At 38.5% G+C, this 8,948-nt stretch overlaps 1 pseudogene; it reads right to left on the reverse strand.

Moving 5' to 3' along the window:
* Positions 1-2,650: 2,650 nt before the first annotated feature.
* Positions 2,651-4,076, reverse strand: LOC122905439 (annotated as a pseudogene).
* Between the last annotated feature and the right edge of the window lie 4,872 nt (positions 4,077-8,948).

Raw genomic sequence — 8,948 nt, forward strand, 5'->3', positions numbered from 1 at the left:
GTTTGCCACATCAAGGAACTTTCACATTAGTCAGTGCTACTTACTTTGAAAGAAAATCCACTTGAAAAACATGCAAATCCCTCCTAAATAATTTGAGATTATAGTATCTTCTATCTCCCTCCTTCTGTGGAAATTATATAGACAAAGAGGATCCTTTAAAACATCTTGTGGAAGTCAGAGAGACATTCGAGAAACAGTGGAAGGTGGGTCAGATGATAGACTTGAAAGGTAGACTTCAGGCAGTGGCTCTGTGAATGGGGAAGTAGAGTGATCTGGAGATTGAGGGGGCGGAGGATCAAAGGAATTCTATAATTCAGGGCTTTAACTAGCTTAGTGATATTTTACTAAGAAGAAGGAATCTTTAAAAATAATTATCCCTAAGGGTTTCATGGACATAACCAGTGGACTTTAGATATGATAATATATGTGATTTAATTTTACAAAATGGAGGCTATTTGTAGCCCCTTTAGAGAATGATATTTATAAATGTATTACATAAAGGGGCAGGGGCTCCTGCCTCATGAACTGAAACGATGAATTTATAGTTTCTTTGAGACTTTTTTTTTTAAGATTTTATTCATTTATTTGACAGGCAGGGAGTACAATTAGGCAGAGAGGCAGGCAGAGAGGCAGGCAAAGAGAGAGGAAGGGAAGCAGTCTCCCCACTGAGCAGAGAGCCCCATGTGGGACTCGATCCCAGAACCCTGAGATCATGACCTGAGCCGAAGGCAGTGGCTTAACCCACTGAGCCACCCAGGTGCCCTCTTTGAGACTTTTGACAAAAGATGCCCAGGTACTCCTTCACTTTAGATCCAATGTCATATTCATGTATAGATTTACGTTTTTTTTAAATATTTTGTTTGTTTATAGCAGGAAAGAGAGGGGCAGAGAGAGAGGGAGAGGGAATCTCAAGCAGACTCCCCACTGAATGCAGAGCCCTCACAACCCTGAGACCATGACCTAAGCCAAAATCAAGAGCCAGGTACTTAACCAACTGAGCCACCCAGGTGCCCTGATGTATGGTTTTATACCCTCTGAAATAGTCTAATATCTGTTGATTCCAATTTTACACAGATGATATTAAATTAGTTTTGGTGACCCTGACTGTGGCCCTTTCCTAAATTTCTTCTGGCTTTATTTCTTTCCCTTCATTGTAATTTGCATTTTTGACTTTATAACTTGGTTGGTTAGAGTAATACTTCTCAATTTCTTTTACATCATGACATACTGAAAAATGACATCTGCATATAGTACTTGAAAGGCAACAAATATGGCTGCTTGCTTTAGACCACAAGCCCGATGCCCTAGCCTACCACGCCTTAGATCAACTGATGCTGAAGGGAATTGCTTTCTGCTCACAACCACAAAGCTTACCCACCCTGGTTGGAATGTTCTGAGTTGTGGAATGGAACTTAAAGAGCTCATGATTCTGGGATGCACACCTGCAATGTTTAACAAGTATTGTGGTAGCACTTGACATATCATATAATACAAATGCCATCTGGTTCAAGGAACAATTGCCAGCGGTCACATAGGGATCTTGCAAACACGGGGTGCATAGCTCAGGACAACTTACAATCATTACAGAGAACAGGACTAAAAGCAAATATTTTACCGATGAAGGCTCAGGAGCATTTGATAGGATTTTGTAAATACCCAATTCTTTTATTTTATAGATGAGAACACTTGAGACCAAAGAAATTATGTGTCTTGACTCGAGGTTAAATGACTGGACTGTAAGCTCTATGAAGTCAGGGACATTTTGTTAACTGCTATATCCCATTACATAGTAGAGTTCATTGCAGATGGCAGAAGTTTTCTGAAATGTTGCTGAGTGAATGAATGAGTGAATTGGCCAGGGCCACATGGGTAATGACAGGCAAAATGAGAATTACAGCCTTCACCTCCCAGTTCAGTGATCTGATCCAGTGTGTCTAAGACTGTATGTCACATTCTTTTCAATGCTCTATGAATAATTCATTATGTGGCACAAAGCACAAAAGGTCATGAACACATTCTAGAATTGAATATATTAAGGATTTACCTTCTGTTTTGTAACAGTTCCTATCCATCATATTCATAAATCAAACATGATATATTTGGGTTGCCATAAAGCTTATATTTATCTTAATATATTTCTGTAAATAGAGTTAAAAACAACAAAGTTGGTCTTAGATGAGCTTTTGTAAAAATTTTTTCTTTTTTGGTAGTTATTATATTTTGCCATTTTCTTCAGTAATAAAACACATTTAGGTTTGTCTTTATTTCCTACTAATTAAATAACGAAAGGCAAAACTTTAAATGAGTAATTACTGATGTATCTTATATGCATTGAAATCAGAGTGAGCACTGTCACTGAAAGGTTATGTCACTCACAAATTCATTAAACATTCATTAACCTCACCTCAGGTATAGGTGTCCTTGTTTACACATTTTAGATTTGCATACACATGTCCTGAACAAGATTTCAAAAATGTTTATAACCCTATGACCACCATAATTATGAATCCCCAGGTATTTGTGAAATCCTTACCCAGTGTGACTTTTCCCCCTCTACCGCGTTTTTATGCACTTCAGTATACAAGGTGACACTAAGATAAGACAATAAAGTTTCAGCGTGGGTGTCTCCATCTTCCTTCTATGATTCCTCCTATGATCTTGTGGCCAGACCCAGAAGGGACCTGGGATAGAATGCTTGGTCATGGGGAAAGCTGCTGTGATTGGCCTGGCTGCTGGGGAAAGAAGAAGGCTTCAATTTTTCACAATGAATGACATTTTCATTCTCTAATGCATGGTCTTAACCCACTTATTGAGAATCGTGTTTCACAGAGAGACACCCCCCCACCCCCCGACTAAAAGACGTTTAATTCTTTGATAAGATTCTTGTGAATATTCGTGTGGAAATCCTCCATGTGATCCTGGGGTAAGGTGGCACTATTGGAGGTGTGTAATCTGGCAACTGCCCTTTGGGCTTGGTGAAATCCTCACTAGTTTTTGTTAGTACCATATATTTTCCAACAGGTCACCAAAATTCCAGCAGTGATAGGCAGAGATAAATGCATAGTGAGGCACTTTATAGATGATATCCAATTCTTGAATGGAGATCTGATCAATCTTATTTAACACATAGAAACAAAGGATATAGACTCTATTTCCTTCCACCATGTCAATGAAGTCATGTACTGTGGCATCACTGTCAGAGCCACACCAGCATTACTAATTTTATATTCAGCTGGAATGTTCTGCACAATTTCAGCATCCAGCTCACTTTGAGGGCAAGTGACAGTGAGCTCGATGCTTTCCTTACCCCCTTCTTAAAGCCAATGTTAAGGGGTTTGCTGTCAAGAGTGAATGCTAAAGCGTCCCAGCTTGTATTCAGTGATCTTCTCATGTCCCAGTGGCTTCAGGACATCCAGAACAATCGGGATCAGGTCACACACCCGGGCCACTACAATGACTTCCTTTACTTTTTTTCCATTCTTGGCACCCTCATGGATAACTGGGAGATCCAGAAGCTGGGTCTTGGCACCTTTTTATGTGATGACACCAGGAACTGTGTCGAGAGTGGTGAACTCAGGCTTCATGATGAAATATACCGCTGCCTGTTACTGAGCCGTGTTGACTTCTCCACAGATGGAAAATCCACAAACCCAGTATTTATTTGTGCATCACCAGTCTTGGCCACATCCAAATCTTCTCCTAGCCCACTACCGCCACCTTCTGGAGTAATGAGTTCTCTGCAAAGCTTAGAAAGGCAAGCCTTAATCGAGCTTAGGTAGTGTGCGATGGCCTTGTTTTTCTGGAGTCTGAGCCATCTCAGCTTCCATCTCTGGGATCTTGGTTAAAGTGCGGCTCCTGGTAGTGAATCCCAAGGGATGCAGTGGTCTCCACGCCATCTCCTGTCCCACACCTGGTGCAGATCAGCCAGTTTCATCAGGTGCTAATGCAATGCCCAAGGAGGTACTTTCTAATTCTAGTGAGAATTAACAGCTGTGAGGCTCACGTGGAGACGCAGTGTGGAGCATTCTCCTCCCCTTTCCCCCAGCCAGCTTCCCATTTTTAAAAGTTGTTTTTTTGGTTTTTTTTTTTTTTTTTTTTTTTTTTTTCTTGCTCATTTCTTCATTGGGGAAGGGGATGCATCATTCACTGTGGAGCTTGGTCCTGGTCCCCATGTGCACACAGGTTTGTATTGCTGAACTCTGCATATTGAATAAAAGCAGACGAGCTTATTGCAAGGGTTTTGACCTGCAAACTGGGAAACTCAAGGCTATGGGAGCTGTGAATTCCGAGTTGCTCACTGACTAAAGGGCTTTTGTTTTTTTTTTTTAAATGTATTTATTTATTTGAGAGAGAGAGAGAGAGAGAGCGCGCGCGAGCAAGCCCGTGAGTGGGGGGAGGGGTAGAGAAACAGAGGGAAACTCTCAAGCAGACTCCTGGAGGAGCAGGGAGGCAGTGCTGGCTCTGTTCCAGGACCCTGAGATCACCACCCGAGGCAAAATCAAGAATTGGTTGCTTAACTGACTGAGCCACCCAGGCTCCCCCAGACTAAAGGATTTTAATAAGGCAAATGCAGAATGTTGCCTAGTTGTGGTCTTTTTCCGTATTTGGATCAGGGTAGCCCAGTCAGTGGAACAAGGAAGTCCCAAGATGACATAGCAGACTTGGTGTTTGGCAATTGGCTGGCATCCTTTGCTGATTTTTGAGAAGAGCTGTACATTTCTGTAACTTAGGTAAGTTTGTTTTGTTTTTCTTTAATGTGACTGTATTGGCCAACTTCATTTTGTCCTTAACATAAGTGACTCCATTTTTGTTCTAGTTCTACAATATGCACATGTATATATACACACCACAGGAGGTCAGAGATCTGATGGGTTGAGGAACTCTAGCTCTTTGGTAAATGAGCGTATTAGAAAGAGGCTGATTCTAACAGATGGGTGGCTGTACCCCTACCCTGGTGGGAAGTCAGCTCTGTCTGCATGTCTGGTACAGCTAAAGCACTGGGGGTTGGTTGGAGGTAACTAGACAAGGAGAGGACCTTGGGTGGACATAGAAGCTCCATCCCTCCCTCTCTGTTGTGGATTGGTGGCCAGGTCTAGCCCTGCCCTGAGGCAGGTCACTGGGCTCTGTGGGGACAGGGCCTGAAGACTCCAAGGGCTCCATGGGACCACTCCTTGGGCCCTTCTGATGCCATGCTTGTCAGAGTCCATGACTCTTCATCTTTCATAATTTTTATTAATCAAATGTTTGGGTGGGGAATGAGAAATTGAATCATTTGTTACAATAATTAATAGCAACTTGGCTATTGATGTCAATTATACTGCTGTCCCTTTCACGCTTTCTCCTCTAGGAGACACTAAAGGGTATAGAAAGTAAATGCTAAAGTGGTGATTTAACAATTGCCACATTATCTGTGATTTTTGAGATGTGATGGAGAAAGGAAAGGTCACAAAATTTAGAGTAGGGAAACACTAACAATTTGTTTTTTTAATATAGGGTTTTATTCTGAATATTGTGGAGATTTAGATTTGCAGTTAATATGAGAGAAGAGTTTGAATTTTGTTATGAAAGGGACAATTTATTCACATAGAGAAAGAGTATATTGATTTGTAGGAATTACTACGTGGTGATTTAGAATAAATTTTGCCAAAAAACACCACAAAAATCCCTAATTTCAAGATTTGGAAGGGTTTGGCTGGTATAAAAATGTAACAAGTTTTTACCTAATCACTTAATAGTTTTTTAAGACGTGCTTGAAGGCGACATAGAGAATCGCAGACAAGATGATTCTAAAGATGAGCAAACTTTTAGCTTCTTATAACAAGGTAATAGAAGATTCCTACATAGCAGTTGCACAAATAATTAGCACAATTCTGTTTGAAATTTAGCAATGGCTTAGAGCACAGAGGCATACTTATAAAACTAATTAACATCCATCTAGCAGTGTAAAATTAATAGTTAATGTAATCTGGAGTAGAATCAGAATTTAGAAATCTCTCTAAGAGTTGGAAATAATGGGCTCAATTTGATAAGAAAGAATTTGTATGAAATGTTTAGGATGGACAAATTCATAGAGACAGAAAGTAGATGTTCCTAGGGCCTGGAGGAAGTGGGGAATGGGGGGTGATTACTAATGAATGTCTTCTGTTTGGAGTGATGAGAGGTTCTGGAATTAGTTAAGGGTAATGGTTGCATAATTATGTAAATATAGTAAAACCTAAATGTACACTTTAAAAGAATGAATTTTATGGTTAGTGAATTATATCTCAATAAAAAGTTTAAAAAGATATTTATGGCTAATAAACTGGGAATAGAACAAAAACTTATGAAAAACAGAAGGAAACGGAGCACAGTAAAGAGTTTTTTAAATCTTGCACAGGTAGCCAGGCAAGACTAGTGGCATTTAAAGTAACTTATGCATTAAAAAATGAATAAAATAAAAGTATATTATCTCCATTATTGTTTGGCATTGTTTTAGATATTCTAACCATGACATGTGCTTTAAATATTCTAACATGATATATATAATATTTAAATACTGGAAAAGAGAAGGCAATGCTGTATTCAGTGCCGATAATTTGGTTGTCTACAGAGAACACAGCAAGGATTTAAAATGAAAACATTTATTTTTATTTTATTTAAACATAGTTGACACACAATGTTACATTAGTTGTACAGGTGTACAAAATAGCGATCTGACAAGTCTATACATTATGCTTTGCTCACCACAAGTGTAGCTACCATTTGTCACTGTGCAACACTATTACAATGCTGCTGAATATGTCCCTTATGTTGTGGTTTTCATCCCCATGACTTATTCATTCAAAATGAAAACATTTATTATTTTTTAAAGATTTTATTTATTTATTTGACAGAGAGAGATCACAAGTAGGCAAGGAGGCAGGTAGAGAGAGAGGAGGAAGCAGGCTCCCTGCTGAGCAGAGAGCCTGATGCGGGACTCAATCCCAGGACCCTGAGATCATGACCTGAGCCGAAGGCAGCGGCTTAACCCACTGAGCCACCCAGGCGCCCCCAAAATGAAAACACTTAAATTTGAAATTGAAAGAATTCAAAAAGGTGGACGGATTAAAGAAAAGAATTGTTTTTTAAAAAATCAACAACTTTCCTACATGTTATAAACAAAACAACATAACAGAATATTAAATGGAAAAGAGAACTCATTCACAATAATAGTCTAAATAATAAAATACTCAGGAGCTAAATTCATAATCTCTGTGCAAAGATGAAACCCTCATATGGGCCTCAGAAATGGACAATTGTAGAAAAACTGATTGAAACAATTTTTTTTATTCTTATTTTTATTGATTGACTGAAACAATTTTTTGGTACAGAATTTTTCTAGGTAAAGAAACTAGTTTTTAGGTAGAGAATCCAAAACTTCTATCAGATTTACAAACGGCTTTAAGAAACAAGAAAGTTGGGGCTCCTGGGTGGCTCAGTGGGTTAAAACCTCTGCCTTCGGCTCAGGTCATGATCTCAGGATCCTGGGATCGAGCCCCACATCAGGCTCACTGCTCAGTGGGGAGCGTGCCTCCTCCTCTCTCTCTGCCTGCCTCTCTGCCTACTTGTGATCTCTTTCTATCAAATAAATAAATAAAATCTTAAAAAAAAAAGAAACAAGAAAGTTTACATGTCACTGTCCATTAAGCAGCAGTGTCTATGATAGTGTAATAAGAATACACTGAGGAAAGTAGAAGAGTAGGATGATAGACAAACAAGTTGCAATAGATAGATAAATGGGGGCAAATAGAAAATCAAAATGTCAGGAACTAGTATATTTAAGTATTTGGTTTGAGATAAAAGTGACATCTCAAAAAATAGAAAAAAATGAATTATTAAATGATTTCCAAGAAAATTATTTAGAAAAAAAATAAAGGTTTTAAAAAATTTCTTTCCATACACCAGATTTCAGATTTATTTAAGAGTCTCTATAAAAATTAAATCTTAAAAAAACTACTGGAAGAAAATATAGGTTAATTTTTATGTAATATATGTCTTGAAGAAGGCCTCCAGCCATTATTAAGAAATGAATGTTCTTTTGAATACAGAAAAATACAGGAAACTTACATAGGGTATAAAAGGCAAATAACAAATCGGAAAAGCACTGCAATATATATGACAAGGTTTAATGTCCTCAATACAGAAAACACTCTGAAACATTTCAAAGAGAGAGATCAAAAGAAAAGTGATCGAAGGTCAAGGAGAGGCAATTTCTAAGAATATGAATAACCTGTAGACATATAAAATGTTCAAAAGTACTCATAACTGAAGAAATTCAAACTTAAATAACAATAATATAGTACTGGCTAATATTAAGAAGTCTGATAATACCCAGTCTTTAAGCTGGAGTTAGGAAACAGACTTTTCCATTCATAGACCGGTGATCAGGGTCTAAACTGCCATCATGTTTCTGAATGTCAATTTGCCAGTATCTATCAAAAGCCTTAGAAATGTGGGTAAACTTTGACCCAGTAATCACTGTTCTCAGAATATATCCTAGGGAAATCATTATGTAAATGCCCACAAATGAATATTTGAGAAATATTTCTGCAGCTTTTTTTATAATGGTGGAAATTTTAAACAGTGTCAAGTAGGTTAAATGAATTACGGCTGTGGCCATAGTAATTTCCCAAAATTGTCACAAAAATATTTCCAGTCCCACATGCTCTTCCTTAACCTTGTACCTCCCCCGTTTGCAGTTGGAGTCTGTTTTGCCTTCTCCTGAATCTGAGTAGGACTTTCTGGCTCTCTCATTGAATAGAATATGCTGAAAGGCATGTTTAAAAGCAATATGACTTTCTATCTGGTTCTGTCTCTTTTGGAATTTTTCCTCCCTCAAAACCCTGTTTGTTGTGTTTCCACATTGTGAGGAAGCCCAAACTACATGGCAAGGTGACATGTAGGTGTTGGAATAGAAAGCCGGCATCTAG

This window comes from Neovison vison, chromosome 4, assembly GCF_020171115.1.
Source record: "Neovison vison isolate M4711 chromosome 4, ASM_NN_V1, whole genome shotgun sequence".
NCBI lineage: Eukaryota > Metazoa > Chordata > Mammalia > Carnivora > Mustelidae > Neogale > Neogale vison.